This window comes from Serinus canaria, chromosome 1, assembly GCF_022539315.1.
Source record: "Serinus canaria isolate serCan28SL12 chromosome 1, serCan2020, whole genome shotgun sequence".
NCBI lineage: Eukaryota > Metazoa > Chordata > Aves > Passeriformes > Fringillidae > Serinus > Serinus canaria.
Window position 1 is genome coordinate 102,633,201 of NC_066313.1, and position 13,076 is coordinate 102,646,276.

The window sequence follows — 13,076 nt, forward strand, 5'->3', positions numbered from 1 at the left end:
TGAAATACAAGTTGATAGGAGAAGAACCTTGTAAAATAGGAGATTTTGGTTTTTTAAAATAATTTTTTAAATTACTTTTCTTATTTCTTCCAAAATACCATCCCCCTCTGAAAACTACACTTAAATTAAACAATTTTTAAAAATTTTAGGTTTATACTTACATAGAGTTGATTAAATTGAGCAAGGAACCAGCCACATCCAGAAGAACTGCATACAATTACTCTGAATCAATGAGTGTGATAAAGACAGAAAATCATAATCTGACTAATGAAACACCCTTGATATATTTGTTGGATGAAAATTGCTTTACATACTGTACAGACTGGGGATATGGTCCTGTTGTCATTGCCAAAGAATTAGCACAGAATCAAACAATTAGCCAGGCAAGAATGTTACTAAACCTTTTGCAACCAGGGAATGTGCAAGCAATTATTTTATCTCAGTGTGACAAGAGAAAATTACATTTGAGCTTTGCTGCCAATAAACACAGCAACCTTTGCTTTTCCAGGATTGGTGCCTCAAGAAAGACTCAAGTGATTCAGACTGGAAAAGTTTCTGAGCATTTAAAAAATTCATTAATCCTGATTATCTGACACTTTCCCTGATAGCCCTAAAAGGATTCCTTAAATCTTTTCTCTGTCAGAGCTTTACTTTGAGCTCCGGAATCACAGAACAGGAGAGTGGGGATACCTGAAAAACACCTGGTCTGGTTGTTGGGTGAAAGCAGGGACTTAGATCAGATTATCTGTGATGCTGGCAAGACAAGAACAAGTATTTCTGGTGAAGAGACCACACCAGTTCTCTGTGTAATTTATTCAAATGCTTAATTGATCCCACCATGAAGATTTATTTCATGTACCTAGCCAGAATTTGCCCCTGTGTCCACAGCATCTTGTCCCACACTTCCTTGTGCAGGAAGTAGCTTCTCCTTCTCTGTTGTTACTTTTGAGGCTGTGATTGGATCCCCCTCCTGAGTTTTCTCTTCCCCAGGCTGGATGGTCCCAACTTTTTCAAACTTTTCACATATGTGTGCTTCACCCATCTTGATGACCCTGGTTTTTGTCTTTTGAATAGAGGGTGGACCAAAACTTAGCACCCTGTTTCATGTCTGGCCTGAATAATCACACCTTATCACCTGCTGCATTTATTCTTACTGATCCATGCACTAAAACCAGAGTTTGCTTCAAGGGTACAGCTTGATCCTCACAGCCCTCTAGGTCTTTTCTAAAATGTCTACATCCCAGACCTCCATCCCCCAGCTGTTACTGCTGCTTGGGATTATTTCAGACCAGGCTGGCATTTCTCTCTGTTAAACATCATGCACTGAATGGTTAGCAGATCTTTCAGCTTGTCAATATATGCCTGTATGATAGCTCTTCCTTCTGAAATGTCTGCTGCTAATCCCAGTTTGGCACCTACTTACCCAGTCTCTGAACAGGAGTCAAGCATTTCCACCTACCCAACCAAGTTCAGATTAGAAAATCTTAAAGAAAAAAATAAAATAATTTTTTTCAATCAGGAAAATACAAGTAAAAAAACAATAAATAACAACTGTACAATATGCTTGAAGACACAGCATGAAAGTATATGAAGACTATTTGGAAGGATCAGACAGAATTTTAGAGCTATGCAATCCATTCTTCTATGTAAACAATAATAGTAGATTAATAATACAGAAAATAGAATAAAGACACTGTTGACACATAAAACTCATATTTGTATTCCATTATAACATTGGTATGGTAATTAGCCAACCTCAGAAAAATGTACTTACGGAAAACAGGTTATAAATAGGCCATAAAATTAAAGAGAAGGAGAAATGGAGATGCCATGCTTCCTCCAGTTGGTGAAGAAATGGCTGTAAAACTGCCTCTGGTCTTGGGTATGACTGAAATGTTAATGAGAGTTGGTTGCATTAACTGTGCAAGGCTACCACCCATAACTTTGCTGATGGAAGATGAGGGAATACACACCAAAGCAAAGCTCTGAGTTCCTGCCTCTGAGCTGGAGAAGTTCATGGGGCCTGGATCAAAGGAATGCTGAAGCAGCTGATGCTCAGCAGATGCTGTAGCATGTTCTGTTTGGAGTCAGGAGCATCAGTACTGCCCTTGGGATGTCCCACAGCCAAAACAGGCTTTTTATTTTTGTAATTATTTGCACCTTTATCTTTCAATAAACTGGATTCTATGACCCTTATAAGCCAAGAGTAATGTCTCACTGAAATATAGCACTTAAAAATATAGTCCAGCATACAGGAATCAGAAGTCTAAAATTTAGATAATCTGTTTATACTCCAAAAACCCTTCATCTTTGAAAGTTTATACCTCCTTTCTCAATTGACTTTAAGAGTTTTCTTTTTTTCCCCTCCAGAACTATAGATAACAAGCTCAGAAATATATTTTTATATATATAAAAGCTCCAAATTTAAACAAAAAAATTAATTGCTTCTCATGAAACATTCAGACGTAATGTTTTTAGACATTTTAGACACTTGCATCTCTTCACTAAATTTCTGCAGGTGTGTCTGGATTTTTTTCTTTATTTGAACATTTTCTCCACACCTCTAGTACTGTTACAACTATGCTGAGAAATGTATTTGGAATGACAAGTGTAAACACAGCCAAATTGTTTATCAATTTTACTTCTTAATTCTCTTCATCATACATTTCCATTCACTTACTTGGCATTTAATTTCCAGTCAGAGAAAACTTCAATAAGATTCATTCATTTAATTTCTCAGTCTGCTGCTGCCTCACTTTGCCTGTCCTCTCAGACACATAAAAATATTAACAAGAATTTGCTGATTACACAATATAAGTATTGGTCAATTAATTTACCAGTAGTAACCATACCACCCAGATTTTACTTCTCAAAATTGCAATTTTTCATTGGGACAGAGTTACTACTTCCAGGTTCTCTCTATACAGGTAACTGAATACCTAGAAATTTTCTATGTTAATGTAAATAAATAGCTGTACTTCTAAATGTTGTAAAATCTTTTTCAGGCAAGTGTATTACCCACTGGAAAATGTTTTGGCTGGACATACAGCTGGTCAAACTCAATTTCTATTTTCATAACTGTACATCAAAATTTATTATGGCAGGGTAGGACAATCCAGGAAAAAAAAGAATGCATAAAATTACTCACCTTAATATCTTTTCTCTCTTTCGTGACAGTTATTAAGAAAAAGGGAACTCTAGAACCAAGAATACAACTTGATAAATATCCTATACTAATTGATTTCAAGATTTCATGATTCTGCTGGTCTTCTTTTTTAATCAGGAAAGAAAAGAACTTTTTATGGATAATTATCTCTGGGGGAAATTTTGTTATATGATCCAATAAAGAAAGAAAACTACACCATTACAGAAAATATTGTCTGGTTGTCATCAATAAACCTTCTAAAAAATCTTTGCCATATCTTTAGATTTTGTCATATCACAGAACTATAATTTTTATCTTCAGAGAGATACATCAGTGGGTTATGTTAGCACAGAATGACAACCATCCTGGGACTTAGGAAACAAAGATTGTGCTCAACTAAGCCAAAAATGTTATTCACATGAAAAAATTCCCAAAGCAATGAAGACAAATCCTTGTCTGGAGACAGTGTGTAGTTCAGCAACAGCAACTTTGTGATGAGAAAACACAAAGTGTCGATCCTCTAAAAATGCCTGCTCAGCAGTTTTAGAGTCAGAAACTATGCTTAAGCTGTCTTTGGTGAAATGAAATGATGGAGAAACTTAAAAGTTAAAAATGTTCTACAATTTAGCAAATAAGCCCTTCTAAAAGTATTCATTCACAGTTCAGCACTGATGGCAATTCACCCAGAAAGAATGGTGTGATGCCAAGAAAATGCTGCTCACAAGGATATGTCCCTGAGCACCTGAGAGGAGTCACCTGCCAGTGTTTGCTGAGTGCCAGAGGTGGGGCGGGACACTTAACCCTGCTCACATTGTCTTAAGTAAACAAAACAATTATTTCAACAAATGTGAAAGAAATTGAAACACAGGCACAGGGATGGATTTAAAAGTGCAATGTTTTAGTATTTTAAATTTTCATTGTATTAGAGAAAATCAGAGTGGCCCATCCTGCCAAGATTTATGCAGAACCTTGTGGCATTTGTATTTAGACTAGGCACACAGCACAACCTCCACAATAAGTGGAGAAATAATTTTAATAATTTGTGAAACTTTAAGCCTTTTGTTAACACACCTTTTAGCAGCTTCCAGAGACTTACTGATGTTGTAGATAATGCTGCAGCTCAGAAGATCTCTGAGGATTTTCAGATTTTGTGTGTCACAGGTGTGAATAGCAATAAATGAATAATGCAACATTGTTGAGTAGAAAGACTCTGAAGTAATGAGTCAGCCTAATCTAGGAGATGCTGTTCCCTAGTTTCTCTGCAGGGAAAGGAAATGACACCAGAAAATGCAAAAGGGCAAAAAAAGGAAACAAATGTGCATGACAGGTCAGAGACCCAAGGGCCTGGCAGGGTAAGACAGGAAGCTTTGGGCAATGAAGGAGTCTGCACAAGTCTGCAGTGATTAACTGTGACAGTGCCTTCACCCCTGGGCTTGGATGTGTTTTTCTGTTGTTGGTTTTAGGGACGTACCCTGTCTGTGTCTGCTCCCACAGCAGGGACAAAGTCTAGCACCTTGATTCTCTCTTCACACTCTGGTCTGCAGGAGGGAACTCCACTCTTCCTCCAGGTATGCAGTGGCCACAGTGCTGTCAGGGGCAGGGGGAGCCGAGGATGCCAGGCTGAGCAGTGACTCTCGTGCAGATGCCTGAGGAGTTACCTGCCAGCAGAAGATGGGCAGCACTGAGACAGGGTACAGGCTCAGTGGTTACATTGGAAACAAAACCAAGCTGAATGCTGTGGGCTGATCCTCCCTACAGCCTAATTTCTAACCCATCCACAAGGCACAATTGTGGCTGAAGGAAGCTAGATTTCTGCTGGACAATTCCTGGCCACGATCCAGACAAGAGCATGCACCATTAGGGGCCAATGAACTCCACAGGCATAGGGGAAGAATGTGCACCAGCTTTGTTTCTCTTTGCTGTAGGAGGTTTTCTAACAGGATCTAGTATCTTAGCACATGAATGCATGCCTTCCTTTTGTTTAAACACTCTGCTAAACTGTGACATTATGCTCACACTATTGCAGGTATTTTGGACTGAGGAAACTACTGACATAAATTACTTATATATGAGAGCCATGGAGCAGCATGTGGGGCATTGCCTTTCAGTTGAACACTGTGCACTGTGGACATGTGTTACTGTGTTATCATTCATCTCAGAAGAGAGCAGGATCCCTTTATTTAGGAGTACAACTCCATCCAATGATTCAGATGTAAAGTCTGTTATAGCTCTCAACAGAGTTAATGCTGGGAAAGTGATTATGATTGACAATTCTCTTTAGGTTGTGAGTCTGTTCCTAAACCATAAATCAGAACATCCTCATGGATGGAATCTACATAAGCAACATTAACTACAGTGAGCTGAGGAAAGCAAGGCAGCATGCTCCACAGAAGCCTGAGGAGTCAGCCCTGGAGTCTCATTGTCATAAAGGGATCAGAAAAATAAAGTTCACATCTAGGAATGGAGCCAGAGGAACTGCTTACTGATCTAGGCAAACACACAGAGATTCAGTGTATAAGGGCCTGATTCATCAGCTTGTTAAAAATCCAACAGCTTTTACCAGATTGTAAACTTTCAGTTCAATTCCTGCGGCTGAATAACTCAGCACAGGCTTTGAGGAGAGTGGGAAATACAAATAAATATTTAAATAAAACCATTGGAAATTTTATACATGCTGTTTTCATAGAATTCTTCCCTAAGTCTGGAATCTCAACGTTGGCCAGTAATGTCACACAGCAAAAATGTCACAGTTTTTTCCAAAGGAAGGGCAGTAAGGCAGCTCCTCAGCTTAAGAGAGCTTCCTACCCAGAAAGACAGATGTCTAAGGGTTGTACAGCTTCCCCCCAGCAGAACTAGTGGCAGCAGGGAAAGGTGGAAAAAACTTTTTTCTCTCACCATCTGATATTAAAATATGATCCTCTTTAGTGTTTTATATGGAATGGAGGCTGAAGTAGAAGGAAAACTCTGAGAGGCCATTTCCTTTAACACACGCAAAATTCTCAAGTTCCTTTTCCTTACTGACATATCTCTTCTGAAAATATAGCAATTGTGTTCATTTTCATGATAAGACAGAAGCCTGGGAAAATAAATGATTATTTGACTTTATACATACACATATATTTATATATATATATGTATGTCCAGTATACTGGATATACTTTCAAAATATAAAAATCATTGCACAAGCTTAACATTTTACCCATGTCAGCACACTCCATCTTTCAAATCCCAATACAGGAAAAAAAATCAGTTATTCATGCACTACATTCAGCATTCAGAAGCTAAGAAATTTTTCTTGAAGTCAGCCACTGTATGGCTCTTCTTTATTCAGTTCTCAAGAGGAAAAGAAAAGCCTGTGAGGACAGCAACAATATGTGTTATGCTGTGTTGAAATTTGGAATTCCTTTGTCGTGCTGGATTAAGTGCAACCATGAGGAAAGATGAGGTCAAGGGGAAAAAAATCCTGCAGGATTCCACAAGGCCACAGCTTCCACTGCAGTGCTGAAGCTCAGATTGTCACTGTGAAAAGGCTGTTAGACAAATACACAAAGGGCATTTTAAAATCATTTTAATAATGAAATATATGTCAGAGCCATACTGAAAACTAGACTTCAGCTCAGTGAACTGTGGTTTCATGCATTATACAATGCCAATTGCCATGCAAATAGCTATGAAATAGAGTTAAATATAATTTAGGAGTTCTGTGTTTCACCTAGTAAGTGTCAGAATGCACTTGGTGCATTACATTAAAAAAAAAAAAATCTTCTGACAATTAAGGTGAACAAGTACAGAAAGGCTGGGGAAGAGAAGAGACCACTGAAAGCCCATTTTGAATTATGGGGCAGAGATTGCCTTCAACTCAAAGATTGTCTTCAATTTCAAAAAATTCCCTGGGATTAAAGACATACTTGAATCTTTAAGAACTCCTTAAGACTCTAAGGAGTGAAACACACTGAAGATTTGGAGACTCTTTCCTGTAACAACAAAATATTGAAGCTTATGCTTTTAGGTACAAATTACTTTATTATCTGGTTAAATGTAATAGAGATTGCATCTTTCAGGATATAAAATATCTATAGCCTGTTTTTATGGTAGGACTTTTCTCCTCAAAGCAGCTGTATCAATGATTTCCCAGTCATGCACACTGTTTGTCTGACATTGTGCTTGGCCTCTGCTTTAACTTACACCAGCAACTTCTCTTGGTAGTGGAACCTGCACATGGTGGAGAGACTAATTCACTACCCCTTTGGGTGGCATGAACCTGACTGAGGCAGGCCTGGCACCAGCTTTGCTGTGCCCATTTTTCTAAAGACATTTCAGCAGATCTTTGCCCTTAGATATGCCTCAAGGATCAGTATTTCTGCTCTGTCTCACTAAAAAACAAAAAGAGAAGAGGACCTGTGTCCACTGATTGTGAAGATGCTGCAAAGGACTCTCCTGTCAGACAGTTCCAGTGACATGAACCTGCCTAATGTCTTCTGCTAGCAAGGAAAGCAGTTATTCCAGGTGCCAAGACTTCTTCTTCAGTCGATTCAAAGAAGCAGAAATTTGTTGCAAGTATTTTATGAAATATTAAAACAATGCTACCAGTGCAGTGGTCACAGAATGACAGAACATACCAAATTATAAGGGAACAATCAGGATCATTGAGTGACTCTGCACAACAGGCCACCCCAAGAATCACACCATATGCCCAAGAGCATTCTCCAAATGCTTCCTCAACTCAGTCAGGCTTGGTGCTGTGACCACTTCTCTGGAGAGCCCATTCCAGGGCCCAGCCACCCTCTGGGTGAAGAACCTTTTCCTGATACCCAACCTAAACCTGCCCTGACACAGCTTCAGGCCATTCCCTCGGGTCCTGTCACTGTCACCACAGAGCAGAGATCAGTTCCAGCCCCTCCTGTTCCCCCAGGAGGAAGCTGTGACTGCAGTGAGGTCTCCCCTCAGTCTCCTCCAGGCTGAACAGACCACGTGCCTCAACCACTCCTCATACAGCTTCCCCTTCACCACCCTCATTGCCCTCCTTTGGATGCTCTCTGAGAGCTGAATGTGTTTTTTTTGTTGTGGTAACCAAAAGTGCACACAGGACTCGAGGTGAGTCACACCAGTGCAGAGTGGGATGTGTTAATAAAATAATAACTGGGTGCAGTTCCTATCCTTCCTTGAAAGAGGTTTCTACAGCACTAACTATATCTCTAAGGACAAGTGCACAGTTTTTGCTGTTTGGTTTGGGGATTTGTTTTATGGGTTTTTTTTATTATATTATCCACAGAGTTTATCTAAAAGAAGAGAGGCAGAACTAAAGTTCACAACTGAATAGGAAAAACAAAAGCAACAATACAATTCCTCTCCTTCCTTAATCTCATGGGTCCTAGCAGTCATTAATGGAAAAACAAACTCTTGTGTTGTCAGATGCCTTTAGAGGCAAATCATTAGTCAGGATTGTAGCATGGTAAGGTGAGTGACAGGGTGTGTCTTCTGGCACTTGACAAAGGCTGATGTGGCACATATCAGCCCTGGAGAGAATTGCAGCTTTGGGCTGCTTTTATGGGGTATAATGGGCACTCAGTGTCTTAGGAAAGAGTGTTCAAGAAGTTCCTGTTTACTTGTAATTCAGGCAAAATTCAGTCTCAACTGAATACTGAGTGAAGCCAGAAACATCTGCTAAAGCTGCCATGGGAACTCTAGTTTGAGGGTAATATGTGCTGAGACAGGAGAGAAATGGATGCTCAACAGGTGCCTCATGGAGGCTTTTTCAGCATCTTATAAAAAAAAAAAAAAACTTCCTAAAGACAAGTAAAGGACAGGAGATTGTGTGATCCCAGAAACACTTAAAACAGTTCTAATAGAGCAAAAGTTATTACATAGAGAAGAAATTTCATATGTTGGAGCTCTTAGGGGAAATGGATCAAAAGTACTTAGAGATCACACAGAGATGCATTTCAAAGGCAAAGTTCAGGTAAAACCAAAGACAATTAAAGGCTTGAATGACACAAAGGATGGTGCTAGAAACACCCAACATTTTCAGTATTCAGATGATAAAGATGTCAGAAATATTTTGACACACAGGAAGTCTAAGAACCATCAATATGATGGCAAAAGTTATAGAATAGGGTCAGCCAAATATCTCAATCAGATAACAGGCAATGCAAGAGCCATTGGAGCCCCTTGTACACAAGAAACGAAGAAATTAAATTCAACAGAACAAGATCTACCATGATATTAGAGGATAGATATATACTGCTGAGTATAGCTCTATTTGTAAGAATAGAATATTGCAAAAAATCAGTTTTTTTAAAGTTTAAAAGAGCACAACTAAAATAACTAACCTGGAAATGGAATTAGATTGTTAAATGTGGAAAATGTCACAAGCAAAATGAGGAATTGGAATAAAAATCCTTAAAGTGTTGAGTAGTGTTCATGTATAGTTGTATTTGCAGAGACTAGATCTCCAAATTTAATTTGAAATTTTACAGTAAAGAAGTGTATGTCTTGACCTAAATACAATCTAGAAATATACCTGGTTTTGACTTCCAACATCCTTTAAGATCTAATTTTAACTAAGCCATTAACTGGTGTGGCAGTTTCTGTCAGACAAAATTGTTTCTTCAGTCTTCATTGCTACAGAGCATCAGTACTACATAACAAAGAATATTAATGTCACAGATGAATAACTATGAAATCATTTAAAGATAACAATCTTTAAATTCCAGATATTACTACTGTAAGCAAAGGGCAAGAGATATCTAACAGAAAAGTGGGTTGGTAAGTAACACACCCTGTGGTTTCACCCTCTGATAACAAGATAGTTGCACAGCCTGTGTTTAAAGAAAGCAAATTCCTTCTCACCTTCTTTTTCTGTGAAGAAAATTAAGCAAAAAAATAGTTTGTGCTACTTCTTTCTCTATTCACACTCAAGTTGAAAATAAGCAGCATTTCAAAAACACCCAGGCAGTGCATTTTTATTTCTGTTCAGCAGATAAGCCATTCTGTGCGAAAGTTTCACTCTGGAAATTGTTATTGCATTCCGCTTATGCTACTTTACAATTTCAGAGGAAAAGATAAACTTATCACCTTAGTTTATGCTTAGTTTTTTTTCTACATTAGGATGTCTATATGTCTCCATCCTGCTTCTTCTCTGTAAACAGTTTCACTGCATTAAATAAGAAAGGACAGGAGAATAAATATTTTTTTTTCTCTGCCCTTGAAATCACACTGCTTTTAACCTAAAGGAATCTGGGTGTTTCCACTCTGCCCTGAGCAGCTTTAAAAGTGACAGTGGAAGGTGACAACATAAACTGTTACAATAATTCTCTTAGAGCTGCCTTGCTGCAGATGGATTTGATAGAAATGTGTTGGTCAGACTCGAGCACATCAGCTAAGAACAGTCCTGGGTGAGTGTCCTGAGTGCTGATTGCAGCAATTGCACCAGGGAACTGTTTCTCATCTGACCAAAATGGCCATGAATAGGTTTTATTGCCTAATGAAGAGATTATGTTATTAAATACTCTGGCAAATTCTGGTTTTCTATTTTATTTTTCTTTTCTGAAACACTGTATTAATGTGAATGGCAAGTATTCACTGTGTCTGAAAAAATGAGGTAATTGCAAAAGGCCAAGGCCATATCATAATCTCAAATTGAGCAATTCTGTTACTACAGATTAGATGCCTGGAAATTATTTGATGTTGAGTAAGAAGCAATATCTTTTTCCTCCTGCCCCCTACTGCAAAATATTGAATAAAAAACATTTAATTAAGGCTATCCTCCAGGCTACTGAATTGTTTCCATTAAATGTCCACCTCTCCTGACTTCTGCTCATTTTGGGAAATTAATTGAAAGCAATTATGTCTTAGAATTGTTTTGTCTTTTTGCTTTAATCAGTCGACTCCTATGCAGGTCTCCTACCTCTTAATGATGATATTTTATCTTGTAATCAGTGTATGAGATGTTCTTTATATTAATATGTACTTCAAGCTGTGTCTATTTGTTAGCTTTGTGCAAAGTTAAAGAGCATCCTCTTTCAATCTGAACAGACTCTACATAAAATATACAAATGCAATGTGAGCATTTTGCAGAAGAACTAGCAGAGGTATTGTTTGTCTTTATTTAAACATAGTCTGATTTTAGTGGGTTTTTTTTGTGTGTATATATATACATATATGCATATATATAAAAATAATGTGTGTGCAGGTGGAGAGGAGTTGAGTGAGAACATTGTGGTTAACCTGTGTCATCCAGGAAAGGACACAACACACTGGAGGTATGTTGTGTTTTGGAGAGGGGTAATACCTACACTTTAGATCTGGTCATTGAAAAATGACAGAGATCTTGCTTCTAGTTTCAGATACCAATTTTTCCCCCAAAAACTGAATAACAACCACATCAGCATTGGATTTTAATATCTTTATATATTAATAGATTGTATCTCAAAACCAAGACTCCTTTCACAGAAAGGTCCTTGGAGAAAAGGAATATTTCCCTTGGCAAAATATTAAGTGCCACATCTTTAAGCACACATAGTCTTAATGACTGAATTGGAATCTCTGAGTTGTACATTTAGATTCAAAATTCAAAAATGCTCTGAAAGTAAGTAATCTTATCAGGCCAGTATTTGAAATTCCCAGGTGCTCTACCAAGTCTTATCTTTACTTATATTATAGTATTTTTATAGTTGTAAGAACTGCAAAAAATCCCTTTTAAAATATAAAACCAAAGTGAGTGTTAAAAAATATCAGCAAGATTCTAAAGTGCAGCGAGACAGGACAATAGACCTGGCAGTAGAAAACTGTCTCAGATGTTTTAACTGTAGTGCCTAAAAATCACTCAGGTGCAATACACTATTTTTTTAATGAAAAGAGATCACTACACTGTGAAAAGCATTCCAGATTTAACACCCTAAAGGATTTAAGGATACATAACACACCAGATGAAGGTTTACTGGAGGCAAGCTGAATGTCCATCCCAAGTACAAATATAAGTATGAACCATTATAAAATTAATATTTCCTTTGTCATTTGATGCACATCCCAGCTTAACCTTTGCTTAATTTTTGCAGTGTATTTAAGTACTTTGCAGAATCAGTGCCGCAAGTAGAATAATTACATTGATGGCATTGTATCAGCTGGAAGCCTGGAGGTTCAGTTTTCCCCAATACTACCCTTTGAAGCAATTGTACAGGCTTGTTACTGCTAGAGGTACCCAGACCCTGGGGATTTCAGGACATAGAAGGTATTTCCCATCCCCATCTGATTGTTCATATAAGATTCTCAAAAGAGTAGCTGAGAAAAAAGCCTCCTCTAGCAGTTTTGATGGACGTGCAGCCTCTAAGAGTAAATTTGGCTGCTGGATCTGATATCAAATGACTACATTTAACTGTTATTCTGAGAGAAAATGAAGTCTTGGAAGCCTTCTGCTTCACTTTAAATCAAGTGCACACTCACAGAGAGGACTCTGAGGTCTCTCACCTGCACTACAGCCAGTAGCTGTCCCTGGAGCTGCACATCTGCAGCAGCTGGCTTGAGCCCCACAGCCCCTTCAACCTTGCACCTCTCTTGTAGACTGGCACTTGGCATAACCTCAGACCCCTCAGCCAAGCTGGCTTGCTGTTCATCTGTGGTCTTGCACACAGATCACTAACACAGAGTGCACAGGCAGTGAAAGCAATTAGAAATGGGATTCAGTGAGAGGATAGGATAAACTGTGCTGCCAGTATCCTGTTTGGGTATCACTAGCTCCTTTTAATCTCCTTTTCCTTTTATTTTCTTATATTTGTGCCTCTTGTACCTGCTTAGCTCCTTCCCCCAAGCAATCTTTAAAACCTGCCACAAAAGGTTTTACACAATGCTAAAATGCTCTTCCATCCTGGACTCCATAGGCAGGAGTCTAGTTTAGTTTACATGATGGTGCAAAGAGAGTTTTCTCTGATTTACA